This window comes from Patella vulgata, chromosome 1 (genome assembly GCF_932274485.2).
Source record: "Patella vulgata chromosome 1, xgPatVulg1.2, whole genome shotgun sequence".
Taxonomy (NCBI): Eukaryota; Metazoa; Mollusca; class Gastropoda; family Patellidae; genus Patella; species Patella vulgata.
In genome coordinates, this window is record NC_065879.2 from 7,166,513 (window position 1) to 7,188,263 (window position 21,751).

Consider the following 21,751-nt stretch of genomic DNA (forward strand, 5'->3'; position numbering starts at 1 on the left):
GTTTAATTGTGATGCTACGATCAATTATGAAACTAATTTTGATCTCCCTCGGGCCCTTAGCCAAGACGCCCAAAGCTATGTCCCTCTATGAACACTGCATGGTGTCGCTATTTCTTGTAAGAACCCGCATAGTGTCGGTATCTCGGACCATGAGCCGGGCGGCTAAACGTCTATCTAGGACCACTCTATGATGTCTGTTCCACAGGCTCTCAGCTGAGGGGGGTGTGGGAACGTCCTTCTGATGTCTAAAGAAACCTAAATCCCACTCGTTCTTATAAAGAGGATACGTGAATAAGTCATGGATTGACCCCCAGGTATTTGGTCAGACATTTCCTTTGTCTGATTGGTCAGCTGATCAGAAGCTACCCCGGATTTAAATACAATGTACTAATATGGGCATCAAGGAGGACGAGTGTTTACGTCTTTAAAGATTGGGATTACCATATTTGAATTTTCCAGAATATGGTGTCATTAACCGAGTATAATATACAAGGTATTTCTCATTATATAATTAGCTCGGTTCTCGTTGTCACTAACGACTTCAATACATTAAACAGAGCATTAATTAAAGAACTTAAATAACCTCTACAGTATATATATATATAGTATTATACATTTTTATTGTAATAATTCGCTTACGCGTAGGAGTCTTTAGCAGTGGGAGGAAACCCTTGGACCCGGCGAAAACCCGCGGTGGAGGGGAGTCGATACCATATCACTTTGACTCAATGACAGACCTTGTGATCTCATGCGCACACGTTAAACCACTCGCTCCCCCACCCTTTAAAAAAGTTAGCCTTGAGGGCTCCAGGGGTGGTATAAAGTGTTCTTGAATACTGTAAATCATTGATAAATGAACAAAAATGGACACGCCAACCGGAACCATCACTACTGATAGACTGGGCTTTGACCGATGAAATGGCAATCACCTGAGACAGCACGAAATTTACGAAACCTTATATATATTAATGAAGACCTTATCTAATCGTAGAACTATACACGTACAATTAAACGTCATCAAACTCTGATAGCAAACGACAATTTAAAGATAAGATTTTCCTTATCCCTTCCTTTTCTTGAGATAATCTCCAGACCGTCTCCGTCTCGTTAGTAAGGTAAGAACTGTTTCGTTATGTGGTGAATTTAGTGTATTTTTATGGGTGACAATGGCGCTCATGGAGACTTGCGAAAGACTGGGGCACATTTACATCAACACGCAGCAAAGAAACTATAGAATTCGATGAAGCAGTAATGTGCAAATGTTAAAATTGGGTCTTTCTTAATTTGACATCATTTTGTTATACATGCCAGAGTCCATAATCGAGATATAATATGTTGGACTTTTAGAGGTAGAATCGACATAAATATGGATATACTGCCATCTGATTTTGGTCTAGTAATTTCCTACAACTTTTATTGTATTTTTATATATTGAGTTTGGGTTGTTTTAACAGTTTAATATGTCAAAGGCTAGGATCGTTGAGAGAGAGAGAAAGAGAGAGAGAGAGAGATAGGGGGTAACGTTCACTCGACACAAACTAGGTCATTTCGGGACTAACATATGGTTCAAATTTTATTTCAATGATTCGCTTGCGCGTAGGGGTCTTTAGCAGTGGGAGGAAACCGGAGAACCCGGAGAAAACCCATGAGGTTGGGCAGGCGACCCTACCTTTGTCACATACAACCGAGGAATCGAAACCACACCAGTTGACTCAATGACAGACCTTATGATACAGCGCGCTCGCGCTAACTATTCGGCCATCCAACCCCAAAGCAATTATAAGCCAACCCTCTTCCATTGTATATTGTATAATAATAGAGTCCAAGAATCACGATTATGTTGGGTTTTTTTAAACACCCCTCTCCCTTCCGCGCCAAAAACAACGAAATGATACCAACATACAAATAAGAGTTTTCTGGAAATGGCCCTGTTCTGTGCTCTATCGTTGGTAAAAAATCAAGGTAATTGAATAGATGAAAACAATTAATTCACAAAATATTAAATTCCTTGTACTTTTAATTTGTTGTAGAAAAGTGATCATGTTGCTGTTAGTTATTGTTGCTGTGTTATTCTCCGGTTGTTTTGCGTAAGTTATGGAGATATTCATCGCCTACAAATACATTTAATTTAACGCCCCCACATCACCAACATTTGCCTTTAATTAACCCGCTCCGCCCCCACCCAGCGCCAATCACTATACAATTAATGATACCACCAATACCATTCATTATGCCACCGATACCATTCATTATACCACCAATACCATTCATTATACCACCGATACCATTCATTATGCCACCGATACCATTCATTATGCCACCAATACCATTCATTATGCCACCGATACCATTCATTATACCACCAATACCATTCATTATACCACCGATACCATTCATTATGCCACCGATATCATTCATTATGCCACCAATACCAGTCATTATATCACCAATACCAGTCATTATACCACCAATCCCATTCTTTATACCACCCCGTAACACAAATACCATAAAGTAAATCACCTCATCAGCAACATTTTAATATCTTTAATTAACCCATCCGGTTACCAACAAATATCATAAAGTAAATCACCTCATCACCAACAAATATCTTTAATTAAGCCATCCGGTTACCAACAAATATCATAAAGTAAATTACCTCATCACCAACAAATATCTTTAATTAAACCACCCCATCGCCTACAAATATCATAAAGTAAATTACCTCATCACCAACAAATATCTTTAATTAAACCACCCCATCGCCTACAAATATCATAAAGTAAATTACCTCATCACCAACAAATATCTTTAATTAAACCACCCCATCGCCTACAAATATCATTAATAAAACCATCCCATCGATAATGGGTACATGGTCGTAAATGCTATATCGGTTCCTTTAAAGTTAGGACGGAGATTTGTACCCACAGATTTATGTACAGCTCTAAGCTAGGGTTAGGGTTCGGGTCAAGGCGTGGTATTCTAACAGATTTGTACCCACGGATTTATGGACAGCGCTAAGCTAGGGTTAGGGTTCGGGTCAAGGCGTGGTATTCTAACAGATTTGTACCCACGGATTTATGGACAGCGCTAAGCTAGGGTTAGGGTTCGGGTCAAGGCGTGGTATTCTAACAGATTTGTACCCACAGATTTATGTACAGCTCTAAGCTAGGGTTAGGGTTCAGGTCAAGGCGTGGTATTCTAACAGATTTGTACCCACAGATTTATGTACAGCTCTAAGCTAGGGTTAGGGTTCGGGTCAAGGCGTGGTATTCTAACTAACACATTATAATAAGGGCGACGATATATAGCATCCATCGTATCTTCCTACTGTTCCTGACCTTATCTGTTTTGAGCCGCGTTGACTCAGTGAGTAGCATGTTGACTTGCTAGCGTTGAAGTCCTGTGTTTGATCACCGTGTTGGCCGTAGTTGATCCTTGTCAGTGGTGCAGGATAGAGGGTCTGGCAAGGGACAACTTAGGGTCGTTCGGATGGGACGAAATACCGAGGTCCCGTGCATACATTGAATATTGGCGTGCACGTAAAATATACCGTGGCAGTTGGAATTCCCGGCACAATGTCTCCAATACCACACTGAAGGGACATATGTCCGTCCTTAATTCATTAGCCAATTCTTTAGGTCGTTCAACCATGTGCCATTTTATATCATTTCCTTATCTCTTTATCTATTTATAGCAACATCCTTCAACCATATAACGAAACCGCCCTTGCCATGTTCCATGGTAACGACTTTAATGGTGATAATAAGTTTGAAAGATCTGAACTCGATTTTACTTTCTACGTCTATGACACTGAACCATGTAAGTATAAGACGTTTTATGTGGGTGAACATACTCATGTGGATCTACGGTGGGTAAATGGGTAAGACGCTGGCTCCTAGCCTAGAGATCGCGTGTTCGATCCTTGCATTGGCCGAGAAATGCCTGTTAGACTCTGTTTTGCAGAATCATGACTGCGCCGTATTCCTTATCGTAATTTTCCGCAAAAGAATTTCGTCGTCACGATTACGATTACGATTATTAATACGTATTCTTAATCGTAATCGAAATCGTAATCATATCGTTGCACAACCTGTCTACTGGTTGAACCACATGACATAACTGTAATTCCCACACAGCCGATCTGTTTTGCTGATACACCCTAGCCTCTAAGCCGAGGAGGCCATGACGTCCCCTCTCAGACCGCTCACTATCTCTGATTTTATATAAATTAAAGTTACAATTTCATATTTTCTAAGAACGTCAAAACATAATTATTTTTATGTCTTTTGCTCAGTAGGTTGTCAACTCACTATTATACGATCATAGGTATCATTCTCACACTTAAAAATCATTCACCCTGGAAATAATAACACAAGTACCCCCAATTACCTCCCTTGTTTTCATTTTCCCCACCATGGGATAGCTATCTTCAAACGTTTGAATTTGAAATTGAAAATAATATTTTTGCCAATTTCTCATTTGGCAATAGTGAATTATAGGATTAATAGGATTATTCTTTAACAAGGTAGGACTGTTTATACATAGCATTGATTTTAAGGCATTATTTTAATACATTTTAAAAATATAACTAAAACATATGAAATTGTAACTTATTGTATTTACAGTGGATGGAGTAATCAGTCGACTAGAATATACGTCATACATTAACAAAACAACCCCTGAGCTTTATAGATTATCTCATGAACTCTATGACATCTACGATATAGATAACGATAACAGACTGGAGAAACATGACTACGATGCCTTCTTTAAGCTGATGGATTATGATGGTAAGTTTAATTGGTAGTCAACTACTTCAAGTACTGGGGTTTCTAAATACCCATTTAAGAAACTGTAGGTAGGAGGTTTTCAGAGCCATTAACTGTGGAGATGACATAGTGGAATGATTAAAGGGAGATAACAAGCTTTTTTATATGGATTCAGACTAGTAATTTCTCCTCATTTAAATCCTTGGCGTTCCGTGACAAATTAATGACATTTTATGGAAATCTCAATCTTTATAATCACAAATAATCACAAATAACGCAACATATCGCAACATATATTTTGGTGTTACTGGCCTTGTTATTGAAACACTGCAACGAGTTAGATTTTTTTCAAAAATGCTTGGATTCTAGAGAATGCCCAAACATTAGATATTTCTAAAGGTGTATGTTTAGATTCCACTCTTGATATTACATTACAGAGGATGGCTTGGTAACAGAAGATGAATTTGTACACTACTGGACAATCGTAAGTAAATGTGTATCCTTTCATACACAACGAATTCAAATTATTGGTTTATTTCCGCCCGCCTTAAACATACATTATGACGTCACATTAATAATGACGTCAATGTATTAATGATATTAATATTAAACATACATTATGTAATAGCTAAATTTGCCTATTGCAGGTATTTCTTCAGGCCTGAAATGTTATCTAAGTTATTAATTAGACATTAATTAACTTATCCAGCCCATAATCAACTCTCGATGCCATCGCTAGCCTGCGATATTTAGCGGATTGGAATACATTTTTTGAAAAATAACTAAACGTAAAAATGGATAATCTATACTTTGTTTTTAGCGAACCGACTTTAGTAATGATAATCGAGGCTAGACTAAAATTCAAAAGCTAATATCTCGGTTCAGAGTGGAACAATCTCACTGAAATTTTCAGCACCTATTAACGTTATCTATTTTTTTTAACTATCATAGCGAGGACTGTCAACTCTTTATCTAATCTCCCTAACGCCCCTGTAACTATTATAGCAAGAACCGTCAGCTCTTTATCTGATCTCCCATAATTTCCCTTTAATGGGGGTTGGGACATAACATACAAAATATAAAATTAAATTTAAAACACCTGATCTTAAAGAAAGAAGTTCGTATGAGATGAAAGGTCATGTACTATTTTTTTTTGTTTAAAAACATATTTTATTGACAAATATCAAAAGGATTGAGCACAAGTTTCAAAAACTTAGAAAAGCCCTTTCCATACATACAAATGATAGACAAAATTTAATACAAACAAGATTGCGAAATAGTATATAGAATAATAAAAAATTTATAAGTAATATAAGTAAAGTCAGATGAATTATATCGCAAAGCTCTATATAAAATAAGTGAAGAGGTGATAAAGAGAATATAAAATTATATTTAAAACATTGAAAAATAAAGTTTAATAAATGGGATATAAATGAACTGATCCATGTATAAAATAATAATAATAAAAAAAGGGGGTGGGGGTGCGGGAAAAAAAAAAAAAAAAAAAAAAATGTTATCCACCAAAAAAAGCTATAGCTAATAATTTATTCTAAGATGTAACTACTAACAATAACTTTTATTTAAATCGTTTTGAAAGTTTGATATGTTTGTGAACTTCAAGGAAAAGGTTTGTATTCATCTCAATTGACAATTCTGAATTGCCGCACAATTGGATATCTATATTTATCACAGAATAATTTGACAATGTATTTAATAGTTCAGCACGAATTACATCATATAAGTGACATTGCAGGAAATAGTGTTCGGCATTTTCTATAAATTTGCCGCAAGAACATGTGGGATCATTCACAACGTTTATTTTATACAAATCATTTTGCAACGAACTACACCCATGCCGTATTCTAGTGTGAATAATATTTTCATGTCTATTACCTTTACAGTAGTAGATTGGCGCTTTATGTATTAAGGAACGTAATTTTTGTTTGTATAGATATTTGAAGGATTTAATGTTGGTTGATTGCTTTATGGGGTCCTCTAATAATTCCCAATCTCGAATTGTTGTGGGGAAGTACGAAGTACTATTATTGAAGTGCACGTAAAAGAACCATTGAAAGACGGAATTCAAAGTGGGTGAATACTCTGCTGTCCGAGAAAATCGCCCCAACGCATTGCACACGTAACCATGGAAATGACCTAAGTAATGTTTTGAGGGGGCACTAAACCCCATTCTGTTAATCCATGATACAAAGGGAAACAATCCATCAATGACTATATTTTTCAATACCGTGCCGGTTGAAACAAAATGATATTATATTATAGCTCTGAAAATCATGAAGCTACTTAACTGTACACAAGAAGTGAACAATAACATTTTACCTCCTTTGATTGGCATTTAGTAATTGAAAATATTAACACAAGGTACAATTTCATGGATACACAATTACTGAGTTTAATACTAAGCGACGTTTCGACGATAAATTACTGAGTTTCATACTAAGCGACGTTTCGACGCGAGTATCCTCGCCGAAACGTCGCTTAGTATTAAATTCAGTAAATGTGTAGCCATAAAATTGAACCTGGTGCTAATAGTATTTTACCAAACAAAAGTATGATTTTATTTATGATTTTGTTTTTCAGCTTTTGGAATCTCTCGGTCACTTGATTGATATTGGTGAAGCTAAATAATCTGTCATTTAAACTAATAAAACTAACAGAAAATTTAACTGAAATTAGGTCAGATATGTTGTGTATACTGTGAGAGAAGATGGAGGGTTGTGTGTGTGTGTGGGGGGGGGGGGTCTTCAAACGCAAGGACCTCCACTAATTGCAATGAAATGCACCGTTATATATTATGATGACGTAGATGTGTGATTGCAGTGAATCTAGGTCAGATATGTTGTGTATACTGTGTTGTTTGTTTATGGAGAGAAGATGGAGGGAGGTGTTGAGGCGGGGGGGGGGGGGGGCTTCAAACGCAACAAGGACCTCCACTAATTACAATGGAATGTACAGTTATATTAAGATGATGAAGATGTGTGATTGTCGTGAAAAGTGCTGCAATCACGCGTGGACACTGCGCATCGTCTCTTAAAGAATTTGTTGCTTTGATTCGACAGTTGATTCGTGCTTCACCTTGGCTAAGGGAAATAACCCCTTAAGGAACAGTCAGTAACTTACTACTCATTACGAATGTAATTCGAGATATTTACAGAAAAACCGTTTCCTGTCCCCTTCTATGCAAATTTGTGTTCATATCTTGCTCTAGAAGTAATGTACATTGTTTGAAGTTTGATTTTCTGGGTAATTTTAATGAATTTGGAAGGGGTAGGAACAAGGGGTAGATCTTCGTTTGGGGAATTGTCTCTGAAATAGAACACTTTCATTATAGCTCCATTCGCTCTCGTGGTAACAGGTTGAACGCGCCAAACGCCTTCTAAAATCTTTGATCAGATAACTGTGTTGTGTTTTGGTATTTGCCGATATAAAGATATCGTGGCCTGCCCACCTTTTCCTAAATTGAGAAAAATGGGTATGGAGTATTGCATCACTGAATTTTGAATCTCCATGAATTTTTACTAAATTTTCATAGCTGGGGAAGCTATCAATATAAGAAGCTAACAGAGTGTATGGTGTTTCCAAATGTAGTGGCATTCAGTTTGGGCTAACTGAAATACGATAAATGGAGATAGGACTTTGTGGTTTTTGAATTCGTCAAGCACAAAGTTATATCTAGGTATCAAGTAAAATATCATAATTACGCCATTTTCGGGTCTAAAAGAGGCGTTTTCATAAATCGCATGAAATTCTGATAAATATCACGACTTTTGGGGACGAAAACAACGTTTATGACCTCTTTTCATGCCAGTTTCCAGAAATTCCCAAAGAAGACGGGAGTACACGGGTGAATTGACAATCAGTCACCTATTAGCGGTACTGGATACTATACGTATTGCCTTTATAGTTCTAGAATTTTCGACCTCTGAACGTCTAATGGAAAAAACGTGTGTGGAAAACTCTCGACGTCCGGCACCGAGAGGGTTAACGTTTCTACTAGGCCTAAATCCTTCTTGGCTATAGATAATGTCTACTATCTATGATTTAAAAATCTACATGAACCAGCTGAAAGCCTTTGATTGTATATTATAATTAGAGATAGACAATACATAAAGCATGCTGACAATGTAAATTAGGCCTTGGTGTCAACCAGTTCCATCCCCATTATTATACACTGACCTGTGTAATTTTATATGTACATACAATATATGTTTGAATGAGAATTAACAAATACTATCTCAAACGACCCCTTAAAACCAATTACAAATAGAGTTTCAACAACAAAATTTAGCCGTTATATTTAGGATTTTATTATCGGACAATAATCTAAGCGTCTTACGATAAATTTTCTGCCTTGGAAATCCAGCCACGTGTACATACTGGCGTGCACGTAAAGGGAGAGAGAGAGAGAGAGAGAGAGAGAGAGAAATGGGGTTTATCGTTCACTCGAAACAAACCAGGTCATTTCGGGACTAACATATGGTTCAATTTTATTTCCATAATTCGCTATCGCGTAGGGGTCTTTATTAGTGGGAGGAAACCGGAGGACCCGGAGAAAACCCACGAAGTTAGACAGGCGACCCTACTCCTTGTCACGTACAACCGGGGATTCGAAACCACGCCAGTTGACTCAATGACAGACTTTATGATACAGCACGCACGTGCTAACCATTCAGCCATCCAACCCCACTGCACGTAAAGGAACCCCGATATAATATACTATTCAAAAAAAGTAGGGGATATTTGATTTTTAAGTGTTATTAAAGTCACCTAATGAAACTGACGAAGAAACAAATGACAAAATGAAATGAAGTTCACATTCATCGATTTATTCCAAATGATCGTTAGACTAAGTAAGGCACAGACTGACCATTATAAGGGTAAAATGATACCCGGGGTCAAACAGCAAAGTTACCACAGCATCACAACCAAGTCAGTAACGGGTAAATCCTCCTCTGTTTGCCAAACAAGCATTGATCCGACGTGGCATACTCCTAATGAGACGTCTAAGGTCATTTTGGTCCAGATTGTCCTGTTGCAACGCAGCAGCAAGTTCTTGGACATTGGCAGGACGTTGTTGACGTTGACGTAACCTCTGTCCAAGCATGTCCCAGACATGCTCGATGGGGGAGAGGTCGGGACTCAGTGCTGGCCAAGGTAATGTGGTGATGTTCTGTTGTTGGAGGTAACCTGTAACGATCCTGGCCCTGTGACATCTTGCGTTGTCATCCTGGAAGATGACGTCGTGCGAACGGCACAACATGGACTGCCAAGATGTTGTCCCGGTAGTACTGGCCTGTAACACGCCCTGCAACAACATGTAAAGCCGTTCTTCCAGCAACAGTGATGCCTCCCCACACCATTACAGAACCACCCCCAAATCGATCATGTCTGATGACGTTAACGTCTTGGAAGCGCTCGTTTCGACGACGCCACACCCTCCTACGTCTGTCCAAAAATTCAACAGTGAACCTTGACTCATCTGAAAACATCACATTGCTCCAGCGTCGATTATCCCAGTGTTGACGATCCCTACACCAACGACGTCTTGCCTGAATGTGATGATCTCTCAAACAAGGGATCACGCGAGGACGTCGGGCGCGAAGGTGACCCCTATGCAGTCGATTCCGAATCGTCTGGCCACTCACTCTCACACCAGTGTCTGTTTGAAGACGAGCGCTGATCTGATTTGCTGTGATGACACGATTTCTCAAGGCCAAGGTACGGATAAATCGATCCTGGGCTTGAGTTGTCGCCCTTGGTCGACCTGAGCGTGGTCTGTCCTGTACAGATTGTGTATCACGGTATCTGGACCATAGCCTGCTTATGACAGACTGAGAAACATTCATCGTCCGCGCCACAACCGCCTGTGTTGTGCCGATCTGTAGCATGCCAAGGGCACGTAACCTTTCATTTTGGGTAAGCCGACGCATATCAAAATTTGTTTTCTGGTCACTAAAACAATTAAACTGATGTTTCCACCCTGGAATTCAATGCCACAATGACTGTAACATTCAACGTCAGAGTCGTGCAAATCTTGGGTTGGACCCCCATGATGATCCCAAGCATCACCTGCATTCCATGCGGTAGCTATTGGTGCGTTTGGGCGTCACATGTAACTGGAAATGTTTCTTCTGTTAGGTTCTATAGTGACTTTTTTCGTAGTCATTTTCATATTTTAGTATTATGCCCCCAAAATCAAATATCCCCTACTTTTTTTGAATAGTATAGTAAGGCCCAGAGCCACTGTCTGGGTAAAATTTCCCTCACAGCAGTTGACATGAGCCCGTCTTCATTAGTGTGACAAAGTGCTTAATTTTCTATTTTATAAAATACGAACTATTATTTAGGTGCAGTAAACGTATTGACCCCAGTTGGTTTTGATAATAAACGACATCGGCTTTTCAATGATACACTTTGTTCTAAACACGTACACACTAATGTAAATAAATCCTAATAAGTACAAAACTGATCTCGGTTTCATTAAGATAGTGTTACATTGGCCCAGCAGTAGCAGAGCAGTAGGACGTTAAACTCCATTTCAGTTCCCCAATAAAATTATGATCATTGCGTTCTTAGGTCTCAGCGAATCAAATGGCTTATCTCTGCTTATTCTAAACAGAAAATGCTCATCACCACACGCAGTCAGTCAAGGCATTTACAAAACGAATACCTACTCAACTATTGGAAACAGATGCATCATGTTCCAAAACGTGTGAGGCGTAAACTTGGCCATCGCTGGACACAATCAAAACACGAATGAATATCTGAACAATGTTTGAACATACTACCTCAAATATAAGTAGAGCTATTGTGTCTCAAATCATTGATCAATCAAATTGCTTATATCTGCTTAAGCAGACAATTACGCAACAAAGTCAAGACATTCACCAGATATGACGGGACACATAGACGGGAGAACCTATATTAAACATACATTATGCAAGAGCTAAATCTGCCAATTGCAGGTCTTTCTTGAGGCCTGGAATGTTATCTAAATTATCAATTAGACTTTAATTAACTTATCTAAATCATAATCAACTCTCTATGTCATCGCTAGCCTGCGATATTTACTGGATTATAATCCGATCTTCTGCTCAACGCTCATTCATAATTAAATAAAAAAAATAGATAATCGAAACTGTGTTTTTTTTTTATCGTACTGACTTTTATAATGATGATCGAGGCTAGGTCCAAAATTCAATCGCTACATTCTCGGTTCAGAATGGATCAATTTGACTGAAATTTTCAGCAAATTCCCTTTACATTATCTAGTTTTTAACTATTATAGAGAGAACTGCCAGCTCTTTATTTAATCTCCCATAATGTATCTTTAATAGTCCCCTACTTTTCCTTAGGCGCACTAAGGAAACAAGCACGTGTTGACAAAGTAAATAGTTTAATTGAACGAATGTTTCCCCAGAAATAGAGTTGGTTCTTAAACTCATAAAGGTATATTTTTCCAGGAAATAATATTTTGTTAATTCTCCTTAGACATCATTTTGTTTATTTTCTAAGAATGCTGCATAAGGTCAATATCATTCACCAAAACATTGATTTTATTTAATATCATATCCCCCTAATTATTGATTATCTACCTATTTGGGTCATATTATTACGAGCGTTCTTCAAACTCCATAGAAGCCATTAAAAGGAGACACAGTGGGTTATTGAATCAGGCGCTGGTTCATTTACCACATGAGGTCCTTGGTTCACTCACGGTATTCGCTAATGCTAGGTATCAGGACTTATCATATATTGTGATCAGTCGTATCGTATAGCAATCGTGTTGATCGTATTGAAACGTATCCGAACGTATCTGCACGTACCACATCGCGGAGTCAATAGGGGCAAGCCTATCGTAACACACGACAGTCGTAGCAATCGTGTTGGTCGTATCGAAACGTATCTGCACGTAGCAGATCGTGAACTCATTAGGGACAATCGTGTTGGTCGTATTGAAACGTATCCGAACGTATTTGCACGTAGCAGATCGTGAACTCATTAGGGACAATCGTGTTGGTCGTATTGAAACGTATCCGAACGTATCTGCACGTAGTAGATCGTGAACTCATTAGGGACAATACTATCGTAACGCATCGCACGACAGTTGGAGTCTGGCACAAGAAAGTCTCTCATGATTTTTCAGTGTGCTTTTCCATTTTCATTGATGAAGGGCAGGGGGGGGGGGGCATGCCAATCAGAAAAAGAGGGCTAGTCGTTCGGATGAGGCCAGTTCCCGTGGACGTGAAAGAACAATTCAAATTCGACGAAGAGTAGATACACAGCATGGCGTATGCCGTTCTTCATTTATTCCGGTTGGTTCAGATAAATATTCCTTCAAACCCTATTTGATTTCATTTCAACAGACTTCAAAAGGAAATGAAATGAAATGAAATGAAATGGGGCTTAACGTCCTACTGTTCTGCTCCTATGCTGGGCTAATGAAGACGGGCATACGCCATACAGTGTGCTATGAGGGAAATTTTGTCCGGGCAGCGGCACTATCGCCTACTCTTACATCGAATTCCAACTGCCAAGGGATCTTTTACGTGCATTCCAATGTATACACGGGACCTCGGTTTTTCGTCTCATCCGAAGGACTAGACAGCTATCCTTGTCAGGCCCTCCGTCCTGCATCACTGATAAGGGAGAACCACGCCGGAAAATCAGGATGAACTTTCTCGGTCAATGCAGGGATCGAATACCCGACCTCCAGGCTAGCGAGCTAGCGTCTTACCCACTTAGCCACGTGATCCCCGACTTCAAAAGGACAATGCGTGCCATGTTTTATTGTTTAAAATGACAGTGGTAATTATTATGCCGGAAGTAAATCTTTCCTTGTTCAACGTGACTTAACGCAAATACCCGGATGTCAAGAGAATATTTCAATAAGAGAACTCTGTCACGATGAGATGTCGGATTTTCCTTCTTCTCATTTTAACGACATTCATCCATTGTTTTGGTGAGTAAAAACAATTATTTATAATTTTTCATTTTCTATATCTAATAAGCTTTAGGCTACGAATTTTATATAATCAGTGGGTGTTCGTGTTATTTCAATCAGTGGGTGATTTAAACATAAATTATGTAAGATTTAGATAAAGAGCTACCGATTCTTGACTAATAGTTCAAAAATAGATAATGGAAAAGGAATAATTTGAAAATTTCATTCAAATTACCCTATTGCTAGCGAAGATATTAGCCTTTGAAGGTTTGACAAGAAGTGTGCAATAATTTCAACCACCGTACTCGTTGTTCGAAGCTATGTCTCGCTCGTCCATTTTAAGCGTAAATCAAAATATGGCTGAACTGTTCTAATCTATTTAATATCGGAGAAATCCGATGCTATCGAGAGCTGGTTATGGCCTGGATAAGTTAATTAATTTCAGGCCTAAAGAAAGATCTGTAAATAGGCAGATTTAGCTCTTGCATAATGTAGGTTTAAAAAAGATCAAAAGCAATTCAAGATGGTCGATAGTCTTGTAACAATCGTTAGAAAAGGAGAAAAAATCCATTAAATTGATGTTTGCTTTCAGTTCATACAAATTGATAATTAATCACAAATGACTTGTATAACCAGGCAAAGTATATAGTACTTTGCACTTTTATAATAGCTTTGAATGATTACAATAAGTGGGTAAAGGTGATTTCTTTATTTTCGTTTCGTTTTAAAGGGACAATAACACTCTTGCTGGCTTGACAGCTCCAGAAAATAAAAAAAAATAGCCTTATTCTAAGTACTAGATGTGTTTGTGTCCTATCTGTTGTGTAAATTATCCATTAAATCCTATTTTACTTGTCCAGAGGGTTCAAAAATATTTTTAAATCCAAGTCACATTTGAAAAGCTTTACGTCAGGCTTTTCAAATCATTTAGTTGAATTTTTCCAATTTCTTAAATTAGGTGTGTTAAGATGAAATTTGTATCATCAATTAATTGGAATATTGTAAAATAGTGCAATTTGTTGACAAGAATAAAGATTGGGACCTATTATTCAGTTACAACAAGAGTGGCATTGAGCCTTTAATGTTATAGCCATGGTGTTACAAAATTACTTTGTTGCGCTGAACAGTAGAACGTTACACCCCATATCATTTCATTTTATTTCTTGTTGCGCCGATTTTCTTGAGGAGTTTATCGTAGAAATTTTATTTCTGTTATTGGTATAGGTTATTGTGAATGAGAAATTTTCAGAGAACATGAGGCGTGGTTTCGATTTCCCAGGTGTACATGACAAGGGGTAGGGCCGCCTTTTCAACCTCGTGGGTCTTCTCCGGGTTCTCAGGTTTTCTGTCACTGCTAAAGACCCCTACGCGCAAGCGAATTATTGGTATAAAATTGAATCATGTGTTAGTCCCGAAATGACCTATTCTGTGTCGAGTGGACGTTAACCCCACCCCCTCTCTCTCTCTCTCTCTCTCTACTAATGGAGTTTTTTAATATCAGTTACACATATCTACTTCAAACAGCATTATCCGATTCATTAAAGCTGCAATGTCATGTAGTTATATTTTTAAAATTTATTAAAATAAAGCCCTATAATAGACGGTATCCATAAACCGTCCTACCTTGTTAAAGAATAATCCTATTAATCCTATAAGTCACTATTGCCAGCTGAGAAATTGGCAAAAATATCATTTTCAACTTCAAATTCCAACGTTTGAAGGTAGCTAATGCATGGAGGCAATAGGAAAACAAGGGAGGTAATTGTGTTATTATTTCCTGTGTCAATGATTTTTAAGGGTGGGAAATAATGCCCATGATCGTATAATAGTGAGTTGATAACCTATTGAGCAAAAGACATAGAAATAATCATGTTTTGACTTTCTTAGAAAATATGAAATTATCGCTTTAAGTTACTTGTTAAAGGCCGTGTGCCTTGGACAACAGGTTTGAGTTAAATCGGACGCATCGAAAAGTCACTGATCTTGATAAATTTCACTATTTATTATTTTATTCTGTCTGCTACATTTATCGATATAACGTCGAAAAATCTAACTAGCAAAACATTGACACCGCTTTGTTCTAGGCCCCCCCCACCCCTTTAACCCTATACATGCATGCATCTAAATGAGCCGATAAGCACAAAGCTTCTGATTATATAAAACTATAGATTATCCCGCCCCCCCCCTCCACTCTCCCCACCACACACACCAATTTATCGCAACCCACGCGCTATTGCCACCTTGGACCCCCAAAGCTCAAATTCCTTGACACCTCCTTCTTCATTTCGAGGGGGGGTTAGATGGCTGAATGGTTAGCACGTGCGCGCTGTATCATAAAGCCTGTCGTGATTTTAAGTTAGGAGTGGGGGTTGGGTGGTCAAATGGTTAGCACACGCGCGCGGTATCATAAGACCTGTCATTGAGTCTACTGGCGTGGTTTCGAATCCCCGGTTGTACGTGACAAGGAGTAGGGTCGCCTGTCCAACCTCGTGGGTTTTCTCCGGGTCCTCCACTGCTAAAGACCCCTACGCGCAAGCGAATTATTGAAATAAAATTAAACCATATGTTAGTCCCGAAATGACCTAGTTTGTGTCGAGTGGACGTTAAACCCCATTTCTCTCTCTCTCTCTCTCTCTCTCTTCATTTCAATCGCATACAGGAACAGAAATACATACACCCTAATAAGTTTTGACACGTTGATTAAAGGTGCATTAGTAGATAATGCAAAATAAATATTTTGAAACTTTCACCCAAATTACTTTATTTTGGGCGAAGTTATCAATAGTTGTAGTTTTGACAAGATGTGTGAACTGATCGTAACCACTGTACTGGTCATTCGAGTCTTATGCAAGAGCTTAATCTGCCTATTGCAGGTCTTTCTTTTGGCTGAAATGTTATATAAACTATTAATTAGACATTTATTGGCATGACAAGACCATAATCAACTTTCGATGCCATCTGATTTTTTTTTATTAGATTTGAATCCGCCCTGTCGTTAAACGGCTGTAATGATTAACAGTAAAACTGGATAATCGAGAATTTGTGTATTCTTATTATAGCAACAGTAACAATGACGATTGAGGCTACAATGTTTTTAAAATAGGTATTTCTCGACTCAGAGTGAAGTAATCTATTTTTAAATTATTTGAACTGCCAGCTCTTTATACTTTCTTCCATAATGCCTCTTTAAGCGCTTCACCCGAACAATTTCCGTGTGAATTCACACGACAAGCTAATGACGAGCTCAAATGAATCATTAGGGATAAAACAGCAAAGATAGTAGATGACAATAAACGGATTCTAATCATTCGGGTAGGACGAAAAAACAGCGGCCCCGTGTATATATTGACATGAACTATAAAAGAACTCTTGAGAGTTGGAATTCGTAATAGGTGTAGGCCGTAAGGCCGCTGTCCGAGCGAAATTTCCCCATAGCACTCGGCAAACCTCGGCAGATTCCAGTACCCTACATCTAGCCTCGGCTGTATTACGAAGTCCGCCATTGGAACTACTTTCAAGTTCCAGGATTACCAAGGGCGTTGCCCATGACGACGCCTTTGAAGAATGTTTTATCATACAAATATTTCAAAGTCTGAAGTTGTTTTTCTTTCAAGGACAACTTTGCACTGAAAATTCTACACACGCTTCGAACAACGCAATTTTGATAACTTCTTTTTAAAAGCGGCAAGATTTCCTAATAACTAAACCGGTGCCGCATCGCAATTGTATAAGCGAAGGTACATATCACTTAACGTCATACAGCCGAGGCTAGATGTAGAGTAACGGAATCTACCGAGGTTTGCCGAGTGTCCCCATAGCACAATGCATGAGGTATGCCCGAGTTGATTAACTAGCCAGGTTATTGCAAAAATTTAGACGCTAAACCCCATTTCATGTCTTACATGGCTAATTACACTGACAAAACAGCAGGCCCGTAACTAGGGGGAGGGGGCGCAGGGGTGGGTGGGGTGAAGCTCCCCCTGAAAAAAGTTTTGCCCCCCCCCCCCTGAATAAATTGTCGACCATAAAAAAAGTAGATATACATTGTCCGTCAATTTTACAGCATCCCTAAGAACACGTCCCCCCCCTGGTTGCCCTGAGCTAGTTACGGCCCTGCCAAACACCAAACAGTCGCATGGACTTGTAATTTTAAATTAATATATTTACAGGAAATGACGGATTAATCAGTCGCTGCCTGTTTAAACGCAGGGAACACATTTACTTCAGTTGTCCGAAAGGTCATGTGATCTATCGTCCAATGATATTTCTTGGTAAAGGCAACCAATCAACTTGCAGCTATGAAGATGGGGACTGCATCGGCCAATCCCTGAGTATGTTGAAGCAAAACAACAAATGCTATTGGAGAGAATCTTGTTCTGTTGGTTGGAGAAATGGGCAGGTAATCCTTAAAACAGACGACAAAAGATGTACTGGAGAGACGGCGAACTATGTGGCCTACTCAAATCCCCTGTGTATTAAAGAAGGTAAAATTAAATTGAATATTTACAAACCAAATAGAAAGTTGTGGCGTGAACTACGTAAATTGTTATTATCCCCTGGCTATCTGGGGGTCAGGTTGGCTAAGTGGTTAAGACGCTGGCCTGGGGGTCGTGTGTTCTATCCCTGCATTGGCCGAGGAAAGTTCATCCAGATTTTCCGACGTGGTTCCCCCTTTCTCAGTGATGCAGGACGAAGGACAGCTGTCTAGTCGTTCGGATGGGACGAAAAAAACGAGATCCCTTGTACACATTGACGTACGCGTAATAGATCCCTTGACAGTTGGAATTCGATATAAGAGTAGGCCGTAGTGCCACTGTCCGGGCATAATTTCCCTCATAGCACACTGTATGGCGTATGCCTGTCTTCATTTCATTGTGAGGATTTTTCGAAGAACCTCGTAGACACATATAATGCCTGGTAGATAGATTTGTGATCATATTTCTCCAACAAGGGAAATACCCGCCGCAGTGAGGCAACGAAGTGTATCTATTCTCGACTCTTATAAACTACGTACCATATGAAAAAGGGTGACTTTCAAAGTTCGGGACTGAGAAGTTATGTGAAGCATAACCCGAAGTCCTTTCATGGTCTCATTAGCGCACACGTACAATCACGTCTGCTAGTCACGTTTTGCTGTTCCCGACCTCGCATTACACTAATCGTTCGGGATTTTTTTTTTTAACGTTTATTACTACTTACGGAAACGTAACTTCTATAGGACAAGCAGATAGGTAGTATAACCTGCGTCCTTCACATGTTCCCGTGGAACATCATGATAGAAGATTTTGGTGAGCTGAATGGTATAAACAGGGCTTAAAACAAAACCACAGCCATTACATCCTGCAAGTTGACCTCAAATAAGTGCTAAAATGAGATGGTCCTAAAACCAGGTTATTATGACTACGAAGATAAAATGCTAAATGCAGACAGATAGCACCGGATATTCGACACAGATCTCAGCTAATGACCTTGTGCTATTTACCCAATCTAGAAACAGAACCAGCTTATAATAAACATAAACAGACACCCATCATCGTTTTGTATACAAAAAATAAGCTCATGTTGCGTTATGTATAAATTGATAGTTTTTACACAGAGATAAGCACGTTAAATTACGACTAGGCCGTTTTACATGAAAGATTAGCAACCTCTTAAAGATATCTATCTATTAAAGAGAATTTGCACTTCGGTCGCTGATTAGAAATAAATTTTCATATGGCGTAATTTGAATATACGGTTTACACCAAGGGTGGGGGGTGGATGACCGAATGGTTAGTGCGTGCGCACTGTATCATAAGGTCTGTCATTGGGTCAACTGGCGGGGTTTCGAATCGCCGATGGTACGTGACAATGAGTAGGCTCGCCCGTACAACCTCGTGGGTTTTCTACGGGTCCCTCGGTTTCCTCCCACTAAGCGAATTATTGAAATATAATTGAACCATATGTTAATTAGTCCCTAAATGACTAACGCCAATTAACCCAATGACAGACCTTATGAAACAACGCGCGCTAACCTTTATCCCCCCCCCCTCTCAATATGAATGCAATATGCTCCACATTTGTGGCTCGGTGCGTAAAACATTGGTTCACAGACAATTGGGGCCGGGCCCTGGTTCCTCTATATTTTTTCAGCCTAGTTTCCGATTTGCCAGTATAGCAGAGCGGGTGGTTTGAAAAGTAAAAGCAAAAGAACGATACGATACCAAAACCAGAGCACGTTAAAGACCCCCTGACAGTTAGAAATCGTATGTCCGACTGCATTATCTCATTTGATTTCATTGCACAGAAGTTTACCATACCGTACCTTTAAGTTTATGTAAATAAACAGCGAGGTGTATGTAAATAAAATTATCCTCCTATTTTCAGCGATAAGCTATGATAAGCTAGGTAAATCGTGACGACCTAATTTATAATATGGTTAATGTTTAAATTTTATCTATCTCAGATTATTTTCTATCGCTTTATCTTCCTTGTTGCACAACGTCCTCATTGACCATTTGGTCATCCAACACCCCGGATTGTTTATAGTTTAAAGTAGGTTATATGATAAACTATTTAACGTTCTACCTGTCTGCACCAACCCGGTGGGGGGGGGGGAGACGGTGGCTAGGTGAGTAAGGCGCTGGTTCACTAGCCTGGAGATCACGGGGTCGATTCCGGTGTTGGCCGAGAAAGTTCATTGAGATTTTTCGGCGGGGTTTCCCCTTGTCAGTGATGCAGGGCTTGACAAGGATAGCTGCCTAGTCGTTAGGATGGGACGAAAAAACGAGGCCCCGGGACTGACCCCAGTCCCTCCTGTTTAGTGAGTCAGTGCCACATTAACAAACAGATCAACCTTGTATACATTCAAGTTATTTTTGTAATGACACATTATTGTTTATACATTTTACAGAGCACCTGTTTAGTATTTGTGACGCAAGCGAAAAGGAAATTGACGTCATAGAGGGCGTAATAAGAAGTCACGCAGAATATCCGTGGTCGTATGGGTCTGCAAAGCAGAAATGCACCAAATATATTGCTGTGAATCAAGGTTACACATTGAAATTAATGATAGATGATGTTGAAACCCAAGACGGAGACTCTCTTGTCATACGAGACATAGCTAATGATGTAACGTATAACGTCACTACAGCCTTGAGTAAAACCCTGACTGTTATTAGCGGATTGGTTGAAATAAATTTCATTTCGTCACCTGGGGCGAAAATAGGTCGTGGTTTTGTGATCAGATTTCAAAGTAAGTACAGCTTAACATTTTTAAGCCGTGTGAATTCTCATTAATTGAAAGTGTTATGGGGTGTTCCAGGGAGAGTCAACATATGTTAATTGAGATTTGCCTGAAAGAAAATGCTTTAGGGGAATTACTGTTCTGGCCGTCGACCCGGGGGTTAATTCGACTAACTCCTCAACATATGAGATGGTAATTAGGAAGAATATGAGATGAGATGGTCATTAGGAAGGATGGTATTAAACATTGTATCGTAGGACCATAAAAATACAGGTTTACCAACCGAAATTGTAATCCGAAGCTGTTTAGAAACTGACATATATGTTCTTAAATAACGGAAATCTTGAAGATCTAATATGTGTAGGATAAAGCACGAGACGGGGGTTATGCTGGGGAAAGAAAGACTGAAGAAAATAACCCAAGAAAAAGAAAACCCGAGGTTGGCAGGCCGATTTTCTTCTGTCGACAGTTTTTTCCAAAGTCTTTCTTCCCCAGCATTACCGAAGTCGAGGACTTTTATCTTGCTTATAAACCGTCTATGTTTACATGTACGCAAGATGAGAATATCCCAGAATTCGCATAAGAAGAACCTTGTAACATGTTTTCTTATGGGGAAAAAACCTACTCTGGATGAATAACCCGTTACAGGTTTGACGAAAAATTTGCAGAAGAATAACCCCAAATTCCCCGGTATATATCCAAAGCCGCCCTCGACTTTCAAAGCGCAAGTTATTCCGGGCATAGAATATACCCCAAAGATCAAAGAGATTTACCGTTATAATAAATTTGGAG

At 39.1% G+C, this 21,751-nt stretch overlaps 1 protein-coding gene and 2 long non-coding RNA genes across 3 annotated transcripts in view; all 3 read left to right on the top strand.

Annotated features, from left to right (window-relative positions):
• Positions 1-21,751, top strand: part of LOC126815160 (uncharacterized) — a 119,244-nt gene that overhangs the window by 45,576 nt on the left and 51,917 nt on the right. The gene's annotated exons all lie outside the window — the stretch shown is intronic.
• LOC126815563 (uncharacterized) lies at positions 1,058-7,456 on the top strand. Its single transcript, XR_007677979.2, has 6 exons — positions 1,058-1,115; positions 2,031-2,087; positions 3,698-3,822; positions 4,629-4,793; positions 5,210-5,256; positions 7,371-7,456. It is a non-coding gene; the product is annotated as an uncharacterized LOC126815563 (long non-coding RNA).
• Positions 13,666-20,741, top strand: LOC130012114 (uncharacterized). The gene is made up of 3 exons (XR_008787410.1): positions 13,666-13,752; positions 17,904-18,218; positions 20,627-20,741. It is a non-coding gene; the product is annotated as an uncharacterized LOC130012114 (long non-coding RNA).